General features: G+C 36.4%; 1 protein-coding gene across 10 annotated transcripts in view; it reads left to right on the top strand.

Annotated features, from left to right (window-relative positions):
- The window catches only part of LOC5568396 (rab11 family-interacting protein 4B), a 362,368-nt gene that overhangs the window by 139,383 nt on the left and 202,194 nt on the right, over positions 1-20,791 (top strand). The gene's annotated exons all lie outside the window — the stretch shown is intronic.

Below are 20,791 nucleotides of genomic sequence, written 5' to 3'. Positions count from 1 at the left end.
CTTTGGGACAAGGAGCGTTGAAAGTTCTCATTAAGCGATGGACGTCATGTTTGAACCGCCCCAGTGATATTGTACGAATGCTTTGTTTATTAGAATCGCAACGTGTTATTATCCAAGATATCATCACACATGACAAACATTCGTTCAAATAATGGAAAACTCGGTTTAACATGCCGCGAAACTTGTCGCTGACAATAAAAGAGTATATGTGTAATGATGATTCTTCGTTTAAAAAGCTTAAAAAACGGGCAGTGATTACTGATTATGGTTTTCTTTATCTGTTGGATGTAAAATTATAAAAACCACCAATTCAAATGAAATAAGTAGGATTGTAGCGTATGTAGGGAAATGTACTTTTTCTCAGCAGTCTAAGCCGATAGTGCGTTTTATTGTAATTGTCTAGGAGCTCTTCGACCCCATCTATTAGGAATATCAATCAAGAAGTTGATCTTACAGTTCTTCGTGAAAACTTTCTTCTGGAAGGAGATTTGCTACCCATGACGTAGGCATCCATTTTTGGCATTTCATACAGAAGACTGACTGCTCACGAACGACAGTACAATTTTGATCAGCTTTTCAAATTATTCCAGCGCTGTATGCAGATAGATGCCTTGCTGTAATAGATAGTAAAAGCAAATCATCATCATGAAACAAGACTGCGTGGTTTATTTACGGTCTCTTTTTTATAACGAGTCTCAAATCCGCTTAAGTATTGCAGTATTTAGGCTAGCTACGAAAACTTAAAACGCTCTATTACAGTGGTTCTTAACATGTAGCTCACGGATTCCTAAGATTCCGTGACGACTTCTCGGGGGATCCACTTAACCATTACAAAAAAGTTTGTTATTCTTTATAGATAATCAGATTTTAGTGATCCATAATTTTCAAACTTCATATGCACAAGATTTTATGAACTTTCGTCGCACACACATCCATGTTTGGCAGATTATTATTTTATTTAGTTGGTGTTACATCAATTAATTTGATAAAACCTCGTTAACGATGTTACGCCAATTTACTCGGTTCATGTGTCCCTCGAACTTCGATTTTGGCCCTCGCTCTCCAGATCTTGTTGCACCTCACTCGCTGTGCTCCCCGCCTTCTTGTGCAAACCGGATTCGACGCGAACACCATCTTTGCAGGGTTGTTGTCCGGTAGTTTCGCAACATGCCTTGCCCAGCGCACCCTTCCGGCTTTCGAAACCTTCTGGATACTGGGTTCGCCGTAGAGCCTAGCGAGATCGTGGTTCATTCTCTGCCGCCACACACCGTTCTCCTGCACTCCACCAAAGATGGTCCTAAGCACCCTTCGTTCGAACACTCCAAGTGCTTGCAGGTCTTATTCCAGTATGGTCCATGCTTCATGTCCATAGAGGACCACCAGTCTTATTAGCGTTTTGGTCATGGTACATTTGGTGCGGGAGTTAATCTTTCTCGACCGCAGCTTCTTCTGGAGCCCATAGTAGGCGTGACTTCCACCGATGATGCATCTCCGTATTTCTCGACTAACGTTATTATCAGCCGTTAACAAGGATCCGAGGTAGACGAACTCATCAACCACCTCAAAAGTATCCCCGTCTATCGTAACACTGCTTCCTAGGCGGGCCCTGTCGCGCTCGGTTCCGCCTATCAGCATGTACTTTGTTTTTGACGCATTCACTTTTGTCGCTTCACCGTTCCAAATTGGCTAGATCTTGTGAAAATCGTACCTCGGTTATTGAACCCGGCTCTTCGCATAACACCTTCTAGTGCGATGTTGAACAGCAGGCACGAAAGTCCATTACCCTGTCGAAGTCCCCGGCGGGATTCGAACGAACTGGAATGTTCACCCGAAATCTTCACGCTATTCTGCACACCGTCCATCGTTGGTTTTATTAGTCTTGTGAGCTTCCCGGGAAAGCTATACTCGTCCATTATTCTCCATAGCTCTTCGCGGTCGATGCTATCATAAGCCGCTCTGAAATCTATGAACAGGTGATGCGTTAGGACTTGGTATTCACGGCATTTCTGGAGGATTTGTCGTACAGTGAAGATTTGGTCCGTCGTCGAGCGGCCGTTGATGAAACCAGCCTGATAACTTCCCACAAACTCATTTGCTATTGGTGATAAACGACGGAAGATAATCTGGGATAGCATTTTGTAGGCGGCATTCTGAATAGTGATCGCACGATAGTTTTCACGTTCCAGTTTGTCGCGTCGCCCTTCTTGTAGATGGGGCATATGACCCCTTGCTTCTACTCCTCCGGCAGATGTTCCGTTCCCTAGATTCTGACAATCAGCAGGTGCAGACAGGCAGCCAACCTCTCCGGGCCCATTTTGATGAGTTCAGCTCCAATACCATCCTTACCAGCGGCCTTGTTGCTCTTGAGCTGGTTGATAGCATCCTTAACTTCCCTCAATGTGGGGACAGGTTGATTTCCTTCATCCGCCATGCTGACGTAGTCACTTCTTCCGCTGTCATGACCCTCTGCGCCTGTGTTCTCCGTGCCATTCAGGTGTCCATCGTAGTGCTGCTTCCACCTTTCAACTAAGTCCGTCCGCCAAGATGCTTCCGCCCGTATCCCTACACATTTCGACTCGCGGCACGAAACCTTTTCGGGATGCGTTAAGCTTCTCGTAGAACTTTCGCGTTTCTTGTGAACGATGCAGCTGCTCCATTGAAGAAATAGAACAGCTGCATCGTTCACTAGAAACGCGAAAGTTCTACGAGACGCTTAACGCATTCCGAAAAGGTTCGCTTCTTCCAGGCGGCGCTTTTTTCCCGGAATAGGCGGGTTTGCATCTTTCGTTTTTTTTATATCGCTCTACGATTTTTCGTGTTCCCCAGCCAACAATTTGGCTGGTATATTGAAATTATAACTTGATAATGCATATGTATATACCATTTGTAAAGTCGTAAAAACTGCACAAAAAGGCGATATACACACTAAAGTGGAGGAAATATAGATACTTCAGTGCGACTACACATATATTATCCAGCATTTATTACGATACCTTTGAAAAGACTGATAAGACTATGTACAACTTCGTCGATTTCATTCATACGTATAAAGAACTGATAACATACAGAAGAATTACGATTGTGTGGAGTGATATACGATTTATTCAATTTTAGCAAAAATCAAAAATAAAATTCATGGCGCGATTCTACCCCATTACCCCGAATGCCATTTCCCCGATTGCCATCACCCCGAATTCCATTACCCCGAATGTACCATTACCCTGAATTCCATCACCCCGAATGCAATTTCCCCGAATTTACAATTATCATGACATGATGATATTGATGACATTTCCCCGCGATATTGGAATTCGGGGTAATGTCATTCGGGGTGATGGGACGTTCGGGGTTTTGGAATTCGGGGTAATGGCGTTCAGGTTAATGGCATTCGGGGTAATGGGATTCGGGGTAATGGGGTAGAATCCATGGCGCACATTTTTACAATTATGTATATCAAGTAGTTTTACGACTAATATGAATGTCACATATTTGAACTTCTGTTGAACTTTTTCAGATTGAGTTTCGAACCCTTGACCATCATATTGACAGGCAGGTACCACTGCACAGCTCTGCAGCTGAGATACAAAATATTGAAGATTTTTCACATTCACCTCAAACATTTGTATCTGCTGCATAGAAATAGATAATTATTTTTAGTTGCATTGCCATATAAGTAGCTGTAGTCATAAATGTAGATGAATGTTTTCGTCACAATCGTATAAAATAATGCAGCCAAACGGAAATAAATCCTAATACGATTTGATAGCCTATTGCACGTACTTCAAATCATTGATTACGACTATACTGATCTTCCATATACATAACCGATTCCGCGGGGTTTAATATATGATTTCATGATTGCCTTTTCCAAGATAGACAGTGCTGTAAAATTAATTATTTTTAATTTGATATCCAATTTTAAAACAAGCAGACAATTTATTTACAATACGACGAAAAGATACCTTAACCTTATATTGAACTACGTTAAATTAGTTTATGAAGTGAAAACGAAGTTCAGGAATATCAATTATTATAACAGATATAAATAGTCTGCCAATCGTCGCGATATATTTGGCACCACGGTTTTGATGACAACACATCAAAACAACCGTCACGCATTGTTTACTTGCAGTACTTGTTCCGGTTAAGCCGGGCCGAATCTTGAAACTCAATCTACCACATGACATAAGTTGTGTATATTGCTTGTCATAAATTCGACGCCATACAAAGATTTGAACTCTTTTGAAAAATTGTAGAATAAAGATTGAGCAATTTCTAACATGTTTGAGTACTTTTCAGTAGAGCAAATGCGAACGGCACAGAAAATAATTATGAAGTGAGTGAAATATTTTGCAAGTAAATAATCTTTAAATTTAATAATTCCAGCGTAACTCAAGAAGTTTCGGGATTTCAACCCTTTCCAAAGTGAAATAAAATCTAGAGACCCCATCCTACGGTGAATTTCTACAAGAAATCGCACATCAATCAACAGCTTTGATATTTCGGCCTTCTGAAGCGTACTTAATATCGTTGGTAGCGATTGTAACGCAGACTGTGATATATGAAAGTCTGAAGCCCATTGTCGGATGCAGTTGATTAGGTTTGCTCGTTGATTTATGTCTGTACAGTAAAATAAATTGATAATCTTGTGTTATGTAAAGTTGTTGTTTTTTATAGTTTATACCTTGACGTTCACCGGAATCCATAGCAAGTTCGGTGTAAATGGAGTTTGATCAAAAGATGTCTCGAAATCAGCAGAATTTGGTAATCCATGAGCTGTAGATACTGATGTGGAATCATTCGTGCTATTAGTCTTGGCACTTGTGTCAGTTTTAAAGCGCTCATTAAACTTTCGACGCAGGCGACTATATGTTCCACTTTTTTCATTATTTTCAATTTTTGTTTACAAAAACTGCTTCATATTGGTGATTTATACTAATAAAAACACACTGTTTGACTTACATTTAAATAACCTATGATCGGAAGATTTTATTGTTTAAGTTACGATAATTCAACGTTAATTGTTGCACTCATTACGAATTTATACGAACAATTACACATTTTTACGATTATTCTATCTTTATCCTATATCATTACTAATTTTTATCATATACGAGTCATTTGATTTATTGTGATCTATTACGTAGCTATATACGACTAGTGCTTTTGAACTCGTATATGAATCAGATATGTCTTTGATATACGATTTAGTATATATATACCACGGAATTGTTCATACATTTATACGATTGTAAAGAAGTGTATAAGGATATACAATAGTTTTTATCCATCCATATACGACATCGATGCATCTGGTTGGCTGGGTCCTTGCTGCAGCATTGCAGACTGCGATGCGTCCTTCTCATCCAAAACCTGTCAGTATTCTTCGTCGAACCAATCGTTACATGTCCTCCTTTCCACGTATCCGACAATGCTCTCGGCTGCGTTGTTGATGGCTGCTTTTATGTTGCTTCAGCAGTCCTCAAGAGGGGTTTCGTCAAGCTCTCCCTCTTCCGGCAACGCTACCTCGAGATGTTGCGCATATGCAGCGGCGACGTTTGGTTGGGCCAGTCGCGCTAGGTTATACCGAGGCAGGCGTCGATACCGTACATTGTTGATGACGAATAGTTTTGGGCGCAGTTTCACCATCACAAGATAGTGACAGAGTCAATGTTAGCGCCACGTTCGGACGTCGGTTATAACGGAGAAGTGGCGTCCATCAATAAAAACGTGGTCGATTTGTGATTACGTCTGCTGCGGTGATCTCCTGGTGTACCGATACAAGATGCTGTGCTGAAAGTAGGTGCTTCGAATGGTCATGTTCTTGAAGGCGGCAAAAACTATCAGTCGTAGGCCATTCTCGTTCGTTAGCCGGTGAGCGCTGAACTTTCCTCCTGGACAATTTGAGCGTTCAAATCACCTATGATGAACTGACGTCGTGGCTTGGGCAGCGGTCGTACTCGCGTTCGAGCTGCGCGTAAAATGCGTCCTTATCATCATCAGTGCTTCCGGAGTGAGGGCTATGCACGTTTATGATGCTGAAGTTGGAGAACCGGCCTTTGAGCCTCCACTTGCACATTCATTCGTTGATCAGCCACCACCCGATCATGCGCCTTTGCATATCACATATCACTATAAAAGCTGTTCCCAGCTCATGTGTGTTGCCGCAGCTCTGATAGATGGAATGATTACCTCTAAAGGTTCGCACCATCGAACCTTTCCAGCACACCTCCTGCAGCGCTACGATGTCAAAACCGCGGATCTTCAGTACTTCGGAGAGTATGCGTGTGCTTCCGATGAAGTTGAGAGATTTGCAGTTCCACGTAGGGTAAAATCACCGGTTTTGGCCAGCCTAAGGGAAAATGTAAATAAAAAATAAATGGGAAGCCGTATTTATACTACAAATATGTCAAATGCAAGCTTTCAATCCATTATTATCTTTATTATTATCTTTATTATCGAGACTTTCAGCCGGAGGCTGGTTCGTCTCCATCGTTGGGAAGCTTTCAATCCATATTATGTGTGTAAAATATCAAAACTGAGCTAAAACCATTTTTTCGCTTTGAAAATCTCGTTGGTCAATATAAGCCAACGGAACCAGTTTCCGCCAGAGATGCAACTTCGGTTCCTAAATTGGCCATTGCAATGATTTCTCATGAGAGTGGCCATATTAGGAGTGCCCTGGTCATATTAGGTGTATGGGAGTTGAAATTATAAGGAAAATGAATTGTTTTGCTTATGCATTGAACCAATTTGGACGAGTAAATGAATGTAGCTCTATCATATGAATATGATCTACTGAACACAAAAGGTTTCATTGTTATTGGTTATGTAAAACGGTGTATAATCCACTATGACCATAACTGGCGTATGGCCAAAACCGGTGCTTCTACCCTACCGAGTTTCCAATCGCTAGTCCATTTTCGTCGCTGTGGTCTTTGCCGATTGTTATGGTCCGTATTCTCTCGTTGACGTTCCTGTGCTAGTGTATTTTTACGGTTGGATTGCAGGGCCTGACACCAACCTTCTAGATTTCCGGAGGACCATTCCCCCTAAATGTTTGGAGGGCCATAGTGCGCAGTTTAGCTTAGGGTCCTTCTGGCACTTGGGCGCTGTTGTGAGTCGCTCCTAACATGGAGTACAGCGTCTGTACTGCAGAAGCAAACCCCCCCCTTCCCTGTCAGCATACCACCAAAGTTCCCACCGGGGTTGGTTACCCGATCTTCTCTAAGGTTACTCGTACCCCGGTCAGTACCACGAGGAGGTAGGGATAGGAGTTGCTGGGCAAGAGGCTAAGGACCACACAATGGGGTTTATTTTATTCCTGTAGGTACGCGAGGTACCAATGATAAGCCATGCCCAGCCATTTACCGATTGATACAATTAAATTTTACGGTAGCTATTACAAACACTCGACTTCTCATATCAATTATTCAAGAAACCCACCTTAATTTCTTCGCAAAATTATCAATTATTTTATGATTCAAGTCATCACCATATATAAGTTCTAAAAATTTCAATTCTTGTTCGGTATACAAGTTATCACTGTTCGTAATATGAATCATGTTCAGAATTTGAAACAAACGGTATTTATGACGAAATAATTTACGTTACTAACGTTAAATTGTGGAAATAAGCGATTTTATATTTAAGTGTTATGGGGATTTTTTTTTATTACCGTACGGGTTTGGGCCGAAGGGTCTCAGATTTTCATGAAACTTTTTCCACAGGCAGGGCTCATGAATATAGGAATAAAAAAAAATTGAGAAAAATTCAGGGTCGCCTATTTTTCCGGAAAACTCAGGTGGAATTTTTTTGTTTTCCCTTGACACTACTAACTTTGAAAAATCATAACTCAAGAACGAAGCATTGTAGAAACAAAGTTTTTATATGAAAATTTAAGCAAATTTTCTCAAAAATCCAAAAAAATATGAACTGGAAAAAGTTTTCCACAAAATTTTCCACCGTTGGGAAAATTCGTAAAGAAAAGCCGGAAAAACTATGCCCGAACTCGTGGAAAATTTTCAAAAAAATATTTTTGAAAAGGTAATTTTATAAGCTTTAATCACTGAAATTTTTGGAATGCACTTTTTTTTTCGTTTTTGAGTTATGGCCAATTTTGTGAAAAATGTCCAGATGTGCCATATAAGACTTTTCTTTGAAAAATCATAACTCAAGAACGAAACATTGTAGAAAGAAAGTTTTTATATGAAAATTTAAGCAAGTTTTCTCAGAAATCCAAAAAAATATGAACTGGAAAAAGTTTTCCACAAAATTTTCCACCGTTGGGGAAATTCATAAAGAAAAGCTGGAAAATCTATGCCCGAACTCGCGGAAATTTTTTAATAAAATATTTGTAAGAAAGAAACTTTATAAACTTCAATTCTGGTAACTTTTAGGATGTACTTTTCTTTAAATCCTGATCTATGGTCAATTTTGTAAAAAATGCAAAGATTTGTCATACATGCCTTTTCGTTTAAAAATCATGACTCAAGACTCATCATGACTTGTCGAACCGGATTCAAATTATCTCAAAAATATGAAATTTTTGAAATGGAATCAGTTTCCCAGGACATTTTTCAACACCCGATTAGCTATTCCAGCTTTCAAACAAAGTATATTTGAAAAGAGCGATCAATACGATCCAATCCTACAATATTTTTCAATACTTGGAATGGAAAAGAAACAGTTTTTTCAGCTTTGCTTAACGGTGTAATGTTTCATGAAAAATATAATCCAATCCGACTTATACTTCATTAAAACCAATCCCATATCGTTTCTCTCCGATCTTTTAAAAAATTTGCAATTGCTTTGATAAAAAAAACCTTGTTTTTCTGATGCTTCGATTGAAATATGGGTTTTCAAAGAAAAGGCTAATATGGTCATTTTTCACAAAATTGACCATAACTCAGGAACAAACAAAAAGTACACCCTAAAAGTTACTAGAATTGAAGTTTCCTTGTCAAATATATTTTAATAAAAATTTTCCGCGAGTTCGAGCATAGTTTTTCTAGCTTTTCTTAATGAATTTCCCCAACGGTGGAAAATTTTGTAGAAAACTTTTTCCAGTTCATATTTTTTTTTTGGATTTCTGAGAAAATTTGCTTAAATTTTCATATAAAAACTTTCTTTCTACAATGTTTCGTTCTTGAGTTATGATTTTTCAAAGAAAAGTCTTATATGGCACATCTGGACATTTTTCACAAAATTGGCCATAACTCAAAAACGAAAAAGAAGTGCATTCCAAAAATTTCAGTGATTAAAGCTTATAAAATTACCTTCTCGAAAATACTTTTTTGAAAATTTTCCACGAGTTCGGGCATAGTTTTTCCGGCTTATCTTTACGAATTTTCCCAACGGTGGAAAATTTTGTGGAAAACTTTTTCCAGTTCATATTTTTTTTGGATTTCTGAGAAAATTTACTAAAATTTTCATATAAAAACTTTGTTTCTACGATGCTTCGTTCATGAGTTATGATTTTTCAAAATAAGTAGTGTCAAGGGAAAACAAAAATTTTCCACCTGAGTTTTCCGGAAAAATAGGCGACCCTGAATTTTTCTCAATTTTTTTTATTCATATATCCATGAGCCCTGCCTGTGGAAAAAGTTTCATGAAAATCTGAGACCCTTCGGCCCAATTTGTACGATAATAAAAAAAAATCCCTTTATATCTTTTCGCAAAGGTAAAAACGATTTTCTCAGGATGTGCGGCATTATGTCAAGTGATATTGATTTATATTGATTCTTCATTGTTGGCACTGCTTCTTCATGCTTACGTAATACGACTGAAATTCCAGAAATAATCCTCGACAAGACCAAAATTCAAACCCAGGATTTTTCAACATGGTAAAGGAAAAGCACTAATATTCGACCTACAAGAACTCTGTGTCAATTTTCATACAAATGTCTTACAACGTAGGTCAAAATATTTTTCCCCAGTTCTTGTTGCAACAATTTTATTCTACAACAAAAGTTTATCCCACCTTGAGGAAAAAACTATGACAATGTTCGCTTTTTAGCGCTAACGATTGTTAAGCTTTGCATTGCAGTTTTCGAGCAGTTTCTCCGTATTGATAAACATTGCTCCATTACCGAATAGCATTTCGTGAAGACCAATGATCAATATCGATAGAGATTCCTAAAATAGAAGAGTTTTTTAAGCACTTGTAAAAAAATATACAAAAATACATAGAAAAGAAAGGTAACATTGATTTCACAGCGTAACAAAAATTACATTTTTGCGTGTCTCAAGAACCAAAGTATGTGTCTCTAGTAGATTTGGTGCTGCTGAATCTGATGCCGTTCTCATAAATGTCCCAGCACGTCACAATTTTTAGCTACAGGTCGCCAAAGTAGTATAAAACACTGGTTTAAGTGATGTTTACATGAAATTTAAAGTATGATTACTCAAACTTTTTTGTGACCCAATACCGCAAACATGCAAAATAGGACTTCAACTTTATTTTAGATATAATTTGGTAGATATTGCAAAAATTTAGTTTAAATCTATTTTTTTAACATTCTTGCAGTCTCCATACAAAACTCTTTGTTTCTCTTATATGACAAAATACAATACTATAAAACACCAAGAAACATCGAGCATCGATAGTATTATGAACTTTGCTGATAAGTATTGTTATACACATGAAGTTTGAATTCTGTGGCAAATAAAGCAAATAAATTGCCTTACAAGCTGACAAACTTGCATCCAAGTTGGCTGAAATAGTCAATATCTCAAAAACTAGACGTGCAGTGATATTTTTGAAAACGGTAATGGATTCAGCAACCCTTTTTCTGTTTCTGTTCGGGATGAACCACTGAGACCAGTTTTCATTGATCTTTTGTGGTATACCCGTGTCATTTGTTTAGTGCATGTCGTTCTACTCCATTACTATTGAGAAATAATGAAGTAGTCGTTGAACCATTGAACTCTCAAAAGCGCGCCCCTTAATCAGGTTCGGCCACTAAGCTGGTTGAATGGTACTGATTTTGACCATGCATCGGTACTGTAGCGTATCAAATTATCAGCAGCTCTTAACTAAGTAAATAACGGTATTTTGATGCTTGAGACAAAAACGTGTTCCGCAGTGTTTTATTTTTTTGTGGTAAATAATGAAGCTGTCGGAAGAGAGGTTAAGTATCTATAATGAAATAGAAAATAGTACGAAAATAATAAAAAAAAAGTTAAGCAAGAAGGAGTGAGTTAAGCTGAGAGAAATTGTTGCTTATTAATCAAGCAACTAGTACCATTTGTTCTTTCTGTCATTACGTCCCAGGTAGTATAGAACATTCTTCAACGAACACTTCTACAGTTCCAAAGTGAGAGCTTTCGTTACCAATTTCCAATTTTGTGTGGCAAGCCAACAAGGAGATACACTCTACTTTGAGAAGCCGAGCAAGCTTCCAATTCGAAAAGGTTCTCGACTGACAGAAGTCGAACCTGCATCTCTCAGTTTTTCCTTGATACATAGTTGCGCGTTTAGCATTACGGTTATTTAGAATATGTGCCAATTCATTTGAAAAAAAAATGATGACATAAAATACAGTAGTAAACTGTTTTAATATATCTAGTAACTAGTAGTCCCGGCAAAATTTATCTTTCCATCAAGTAGGCGGTTTAAAAATGCCATGCTCCCATACAAAATAACAGATTAGTTTTCTCCATATTTTCCGACTATTCCGGAGACTTCCTTAAACTTTTTCTACGCACGAACACAAGTCACAAGTCCTGGACGAATGTAAGTGTGAAAGAATTATGCAAATCCGATAACCAGCTCTCAAGTCATTTCATGACATATAAACATCATTCTACTTTTATTTATATTTTGTATAAGGGCATTTTTTTAAATTATTAGTCAGGTTTGGGCCGGAGGCTCTCCGATTTGTATACAATCATATATGAAATTTTCACCAGAGGTAGATCCACTAGAGCTCGTGGATACATGACCAAAAGTGCAATCCCTATATACCACAAACTTCAAAAATGCTTATCTCCTGAACTATGCATCGAAGAACAAAAGTCTTTTAGTGAAATCGAAAGGAAATCAGCAATCTATTTAAAATATGAATAGAAAAATATTTTCCGGATTTTTTTTCACCATGGAGAAAATTGTTGAAAAAATAGCGGAAAAATTATCGTCTACATCATGAAAACAATTTGAAAAAATATGTTTTGTTTCATCAATCCATATTCTAACTTTCGTCCATAGACGTCAAAGTGGTATCTTTTACCGTTTAGGCAACAGAACTGAAAAACTGAAGACCACTCGCACGCTTCCCATAAGAAAATGTTTTCTATTGTGGGCCTCATAATCGGGCGCTTACGGCGGCAGTAATTTACACGCATTGTAAATGTAACGCAGTAAACCATCCTTTTCTTTCCAGTCAGAAGAAGCTTTCCGTCGGAGCACTCTCCATTGGTTTGTTGGGTTTTTGTGTGCCCTTTATCAGCAACGTTATTTAGTATTAAAGCTAACAGCCTCTATGGGAGCCGCACTGGAAGTTCTTGTAACAATCAATGATTATGATAACGTTTGAGGGAGCAAATCTCAAGATCCACTTTCATTGAAAACTTATCAATATATTCTAAATATATTGTTTCGGCCAGGACGTCTCTCCTACGTGTTTGCAAAATATGTAATGGGTGGAAAATTTCCAGGCCATTAGATATTTTTGGTTAAACATCCCTTCAGCTCTATTAGTGAACCATAGGGGATGGAAGCCCCTTAGTTTTTATACCGTTAGGGTTTCATTAGATGAAACATAGAACGTATTTACATGATGATGAATATTATGTTCATGGCTGTCTCAATAGATCCCATCACCTTGGGTTTATAGAAATTTGTTAGTGATTGTTTCAGATTAGATTGACTGTCCTACTCTGTAGACTAATTTTCAATAAACTCCAAATAGCGACACCTACCATCTTGCGTTATGTTTCGTGTTGGTAATCAAGATCCAAATCCGGATTAGAAACAAAGAACAGCGGCACGTTGTAGTTGACTCAATGCATTCTTTCGTCTAGACCGTGAAGGTCCTTGTTGGCTGTGGGAGTAGCGGTAGTAATGCAACAACCAAGAACAGTACAACAATAAGTATTTGGGTGATAGCAATGCACAGTGTGCCGCCGCCCTATATCGAACATCTGGTTAGTTGGTCGATAAATTGTGTCCGCGATGTTTCAAGGTAACTAATTTGATTATGAAGTCCATCGAACGTTGGCTACTGTATCATTGCTAGTTAGTTACGTGTGCGGTCTGATACAGTTGTACTTTCGTGCCTCGGAAAGCGAGTTATGCGTTGGTGGTGTCCAACGTCGGTTTGTGGTGTGTTACTCATGCACTATGGACATTTTCGTCCAAAAATATGTTTGATATCTCATGTCATACATATAAGTTTTGTGATACAAATTTTATGTTTTATTTTTAAAAAAAGTTTAAAATTTCGATGATATTTTTGTTTTCAGCATCATCTGTGCATTTAGTTGAATCAAACTACGAATTTTTGTTTTATTTTATTTTTGTAAAACCTATCTTACAAACTTAGTATTACTACTTACTACTTAAGTAATACTTCAAACAGTGTAAAAAGATCTTAATGAAATGTTATGTATAATTCATTCAATGTATACCTTGTGTTTGCATTGAATTCTTTATATTTTTCTTAAAACTAACTTTGACATAATGTATCAATGAAACTTCAATAATGGTCTGATATTCCAGAAATTTCTTAATATAAATGTTTACTATGGAATGTTGAACAAAAAATTCCTATCAGAGTAAGTTATTTTCTCGATTTTTTGCCAACTGATCACCCACAGTGGCATGGTTCTGCTGATATCTACAGTCCGACGAATGCGCTTACGTGCTGCGGCTGCTACTTCTGATACAGTAGTGTATGCTTTTGTTTACAAAATTGGTAATAGTGGTATTTTTCGTACTTGCGTGTGAAGTACACGTGTTTTCGACGGGCTGGAGGTTATTTTTAATTGCAGTTTTCGAGGGATCGCCGCTGATGCAGCATTCCGTTCCATCGAAGATGAAGTAATTGAATTGAACTGTTGGAAATGGTATAGATGATTGATTATGTTTTGTTGCGTTGAGTAACTTTGAGGAAGCGGAACGTAATAGAAAGACTTGTATCTTCTGCAGTTCTAGTGCTTGTATAGCCATTTAATGGTGCCACGGTTTCATAATCATGGATTATCCTGAACAGTATAATCCGGGTTATAACTACCTTCGGCTGTGTTAGGCAAGTATGAAAGTTACTGGACAAGATATCCGGTAACTAATATTTCTAAACTATTTTAAATCTGGACATTAAGGTCGGCGTACCATGAGCCGTTTTGCTAAGAACAAAAATTCGTATGAAATCAAAAAATAAAGCTAGTGGCATTTTTTTCACATTATCTGAAAGTTTTTATCTTGGTTTTGTGAAAAAAAAACATGAAAACTACGAAAACTCATATTTTTGTATTTATTATTGCTTGTGCCAGTACACACATGTACCTTTACAGGGTGTCCCAGAAAGTATAGGCACGACTTTATCATACTGCCAAATCTGATTCTCACACATTTTATTCTTTCACTTATCAAGAGTAGATTTTGAATCGCGTTATTTGTTGTACGAAATTTGTGCCGGGTCATAAACTACGTACAATAAAAATCTGACAAAATATATTTATCATTGCCGATACGATAAATAATCAGATTATCACTTACTTTATTGAAAAGAAAGAATTGATTTTCTAAAATCAAAAATTTCAATATAAAAGTTCATTTTTTCAAACACATTTTTTATGGGCTGCATTTGAAGCACCCCAAGGAAAAATACAAAAATATATTAATATTAAATTTGTTGGAAAAAAAATTATGATTTTTGATATCAAAGTCGTGCCCATACTTTCTGGGACACCCTATAGTAGCATCATTTCCAATTTCTGTTCCTATAGTTGCACTAGCTTCTCAGCGTATGCAAAAAAACAAATCAAAAGGTTTTTTTCTTTACAAAACTTTTATATTCTTCGTTCGAAGAATTGATCAAACGCTTTCGATTGATGTAAACAAGTTCTTAATTAATCAATTATTTTGTTGAATGAAAAATAGTTTCTCTTAGTAGTGCTACTATAGAAACAATAGGTCTACTATAGGTGCAAGGAAGCTTAAAATTTAAGCGAAACTATTTATTTCGATCACTTTTTGTACAACATCGAACTATGAATCAATGGTACTTAGATCAAAACAAGGATCAAAAACTCCTGACCTTCATGCCAAACAATATTTTGCAACGAGTTTTAGCAAAACGACCGCAAAAAGCCACTAGTGCGACTATAGGGGACTGTCTACTAATATCGATCCTATTCAAATTAAGTTTTACAAATCTCATATAAATAATCTTTGGAATCGGATAGAATTTGCAGGAATAAAGATTTATTTATTACATTTGTTATATCCCCAGCCAACTGAAGGATGTTCGTCCGCCCATATTTTTTTTTGAAATTTTAGACACTCTACTTCTCCATTTTTAAATTGGTTTGGACTCTGGTATTTGGCCAGGCACTCCTATTTCCTCACTATGGATCATCAAGCGGCCAAAAATAAAAAGATTACTTCTGATTCGGTTCACTTTTTCACATCTCTGAGATACAAATGCAAGATTTGTTGTTGTTTTCTCAATACAGTATTCAAAAGTTGGGATTAGGAAAAAAAAAAAAAATAACATTGCATTGCGAAATTATTTGTTTATTGAACTGTATCTATAAGGTTATCGTAATATTTTAGAATATAAACTGCTTAAATAAACTTACATAACAATCTACATTGAAAAAAATGTAATACCATGACCCCACAGTTATGGATCAAATAGTGTGGAGTCCAACCTATAAAATTCAATAAAACGACATGGAAAACGTAAAATTGTAATATAAAAGCACGAGTCGAATCGTTTCAAATTGGAACTTCGGTTAGTAAACTGTTTAGAGTGTAATAGTTACATAGGATTGCATAAAAATTAAAAATTGTATCGGTTCCTGAAAACCATATTATGGATCAATTTTCATATTATGGATCAAAATGTGACATATTACGGATCAGTGCGCAAAATCAAGAGATTTTCAACTCAATGCATCTGTATTGCATGGTATAGCGAAAGTTAACAATGTGTCATATATTACTGCAAAAAATAGCAGTGTTAGAGCTGGAAACAAGGGTAAAATGGCCTTTTTTGTGATACTGCATTGTAGTAACTGAGACATGAACTGTTTTCGCTATACACCAAGTTTACCACCCATTTTTGTCTGCTAAAAAATGAATTTTACAAACCTTGATGTTTTATTAGTTTTATCCTTAGTGCTATTGTCTGAAAATGTCGAATCCAATGCACAAAATAGCAGAAATCTACATTCTTTGGAAGTGATCCATAACCGTGGTAAACGATCATTTCCTGGTCCATATTATGGATCACTAGTTAGAAGTGCTAATATTCGATATTTAGAATCAACAATCAAGAAATTTTTTTTCCAAAGATGAATTCATACTAAATCAAAGCGAACAAGCATAAAATATGTTATAAAATTTGTATTTTACCACCTGTGGGAGCTTATGAATGCTGACGGCACTTCTTACAGAAAACGACCATATAATGATAGCTGTGTGGTACCAACTAAACATTTGTCAAATACACCGTTATTTAGCGGTCGAATGTTGTGCTTAACATTACAAATGGTAGAAGACAAATAGTATAACATGGGAAAAATATGTTTTACGTCAACGTTTATGTTTTGAGCGAGTTATCCGATGTTGAACGCCAAAGTGATCCGTCACTGTGGGTGATCCGTAACTGTGTGGGTATGGTAATACATCTATACTGCTACTTCATATAATAATGGGATTATAGAACTTGAATCAAAGTATTACCAAATATGTAATGGTTATGCTCAAATATTGAGAGCTTAGAGCTTAATCGAGAAGTATCGAAAAACTAACGAAATTCGTAAGTAATTTATTGATTTCCGTGTGAATTTTAAATTGAATATCATGAGATATTTTCTTAAGATATTCTTGAAAAAATCCGGGGAATGTTTGTAAGCAAATTGTTCTTTAACATTGTCCAAAGCTTTTCAAACCCACCAATTTTGCCTCGCGATATTAGTTTATCAGGCTTCTCTAATATCATCCAAAACAGTGTATTTTTTCACCCATATGAAGCAAGACGGACACCGAAAAAACATCGTTCTTCGTAAAATAAAAAATATTTTTTTTGCTATTGATAGTAAGCAGAAACTAATTGGTAATTTAGAACATATTTTTAAGTTTACCGTCATAACAAGGTTTACATATGCTTAATTCCGTAGTAGAATCTATAGTAAATAAATGAAAAAGAACTTATAACGTCGAAAAACATATTTTATTAATGAATATTTGGAGTAAATATTACATAGAAAACCAAAATGTTAGCTATTCCCTTTCTACATCCTCAGAAACCATTACTAGTGCATTTTGGTTCATTATAATTATTTTGTTGATGATGTTTACATTTTCATAAATTTTACTCTAAAAATTCTCTTTTGTCAAATAGGTGACACAAGTGCCCCAAAAAATATAGATTTCAATCAAAATGTATTCCGTTTGTATAACAATTTTTTTTCGTACACACTCCACAACAGCTTTAAACAGTTGCACGTTGTACTGCACAATAGGAGAAACTATTGATAACTAGTGGTCTCGGCAAACTTCGTCTTGCCATCAAGTAGGATGTTGTAAAATTTCATGTAATTCTCCATACAAAATGACACTCTAGTCAACTCTTGTTTTCCCGATTATTCCAGAGACTTTTCCAAACTTTCTGCTTACACGATCACGTCGCCTCCCTTGTAGAATGCAATCGTGAAAAATTAACGTCAATCCGTTAATCCATTCTTAAGCCATTTTGTGACATATAAACACCACTCCGTTTTTATTTAGATAGATTACCTTCTGCTATGCTATTTAAAAACAACAAAATCTTATAGAAATCCACTAAAATTTGTATTTTTTATACAAAAGTCGGTGAAAATACGTAAAATATAGAGCATCTTATCTTATTAAGGTACCGCGGGGCAAGTGAGAATACGGGGTAAGTGGGGCGTTTCGTCATAGCTCAACTAGGAAAAGTTTTTCATGGGGGTATTCTTCTAGAAAGTTGAAGATACAATGACAAGGAATGTATTTAGTACTAAACATATTGTTATTTTTATTACCATGTGGTTCATGTAACAGTTGTCAGTTCAGCGCCATTTTCAACTTGCATGACAAATTGTGACACGTTTCACGTCTTGCATTGACTCGCAAAAAATAAATGTGTTTTAAATCGAATTTCCATCAGTATGCTATAATTTTGAGTATTATTACAAGCTGCTAACGATAAACCAGTATTTTGTTTTCATTTCATATGAAATTTTCGATGGTCTATCTTACCCCAGAATATATTTGTACCTGGGGTAAGTGGGACCTATCAAAACAAAAACCAGAATCAAAAGTTTTCGTACACGTTTCATACATTCTCCTAGAGAGTAGCACTAAAACATTCAAACAAATGATTTTTATCAAAAAAGATCAACCTCAAATTACGTAATTGCATAGGAGGGAGAAAAAAAAGTGTTATTTTTCTTTATTTTTAAATTTATTTTTGAAATACGACTTCAAAATTGAACAAACACACAGCTGAAATTTGAAATGCATCATGAGAACGATTACTTTTCTATTTTATTTGAACTTTATTTGTTATTTCTACCAAATTAAGTAGAGATGGAAAACAATTCCACCCCATAAGGTGGTTTTCTGCCATGCATATAAATGATAACAAAACATATTTATAATTTCGTCAATTATTGATTGTTTATGTGCTACATTTTAATTAACAACTTATAAATGATATATTTTGAACATGTTTAATTCCTCTTTACGCTTTTATTGAGGAATATTCAGTTAATATTAAATGTGAGGTGACATACTATTAATGGTAGTGCTTCGTGAGGCCCAAGCAGGACAGTTCGGTTTTGCGTCGTCCGATCGATTTTGCTCACGATTTCGCGCGTTTTCGTCGCCGGAGATTTTTTTTTTCTTTTTTTCCTGTTTGGAGCGTCTTGCTGGGTAGTGCTTCGTGAAGCCCAAGCAGGACAGTTCGGTTTTGCGTCGTCCGATAGATTTTTCTCACGGTTCCGCGCGTGTTTTCGGCGCCAGAGATTTTTTTATTTTATTTTTTTTTTCTCTTTCTGTTTTGGAGCGTCTTGCTGGGTAGGTATTTGGGAAGGCCCAAGCAAGACAGTTTGTTTTCGGAACGCCAAGAAGTTTTGCTGTCAGTGTCAGTTTTGTGTTCAGTCGAGAATGGATTACCAACTGGTGAGTTCGTTTCATGCTTATGATAACAGATTTTTTCTTGAAAGCGTAACTTTTATGCAATACTAAAACAAACTTTGTATGGTTCGTCACTATAAGTGTCGGCATTATGCTATTTTTTTATACAATTTCAATAAACTTATATTTTTCTCTTTTTGACATTATTGAAAATTATCTTTTGAATTGTTCGACATTGTGATTGTTGACGTATTTTTTAAAAACTTCTACCATATCGAGACAAAATGCACAGTAATACTCATACGTCATTTTCAAACAAACTATGTATGGTTCGTCACTACAAGTGTCGGCATTATTCTTGTTTCATATAATTTAAAATATATACATGTAATTTTCAGTTTTCGTCATTAATAAAAACGTCTTTTGAATTGTTCGACATTATATATGTTGACGTATTTTTTAAAGTTTCTACCAAAAACTTCTCGAGACAAAAATACAAAACTAGCTTTAAATATAAGTCGTATATTTCCCCCTTGTCCATGGATCGCATCACCGACCAGAGGTGACTCCCAGATCTTTTCCTCCCTCACTAATAAACACCCTTCCCGTGGTGATTGTGGAGATGCAGAGGTATTCTCGGTCTCTAGAAGCAACAATCATTACACCCTAACATTCCTTCCTCATCCCAACTGACTGTAAGGACTTGGCCGGCGCCGTTATTGATCAATAATATTAGATCTGCTAAAATTGCACTTCGAGAGTAAGCGGAAACTCCCATCCCTTATTCATTTGGATCGTAGTGCAATTCTTACCAGTTCCGATCAATCACGGAGTAGCAACCATTGACATGTGCAGTCAGTCTATGCTATGCATGCTATGCTAATGTGAGGTGACATACTATTAAATAAAGGGTTTCTTCCTAAAACGTAACGTATTTTATGGTTGATCCCTTATGTACATCAAATATGTACTTAAAATTAAAAATCTATGAATTATCAATCCTATTATTGTAATGGTTGACTTACTGATGTGGATTGACGCATAAAACTGGATATGTCCCACTTGCCCCGTTTAGTGAAGTAACTGCGTCCAATGGCTCATTCTAAAACTTTCTTCCAAGGTTTTCACAATTTTGAAATTATTCGATTAGTTTCATGCACACACCAGCAAATATGTTGCCAAAACGTGATTGTGTTGTTGGATTTGAAAAATATTGACATTTGAAAATTTGATTGAACAATTTGTTTGAACTATCGTTTTTTTCGTTCCCACTTGCCCCGCGGTACCTTATCTTATTTTGTTCATTGCATTGAAAACTATAAGGAAACATATTGTTAACCTCGAAGAGAATACCCAGACAACCAGAAGTCGCATAACAGTTAAAAACAAAGTCGTTTAGTTACACAAATTTCATCACACCCGCACTTCATGATGGATGATATCGTTCGACAGATGAGTTTC

This window comes from Aedes aegypti, chromosome 3 (assembly GCF_002204515.2).
Source record: "Aedes aegypti strain LVP_AGWG chromosome 3, AaegL5.0 Primary Assembly, whole genome shotgun sequence".
Taxonomy (NCBI): domain Eukaryota; kingdom Metazoa; phylum Arthropoda; class Insecta; order Diptera; family Culicidae; genus Aedes; species Aedes aegypti.
This window is presented reverse-complemented; position numbering and strand designations above follow the sequence as displayed.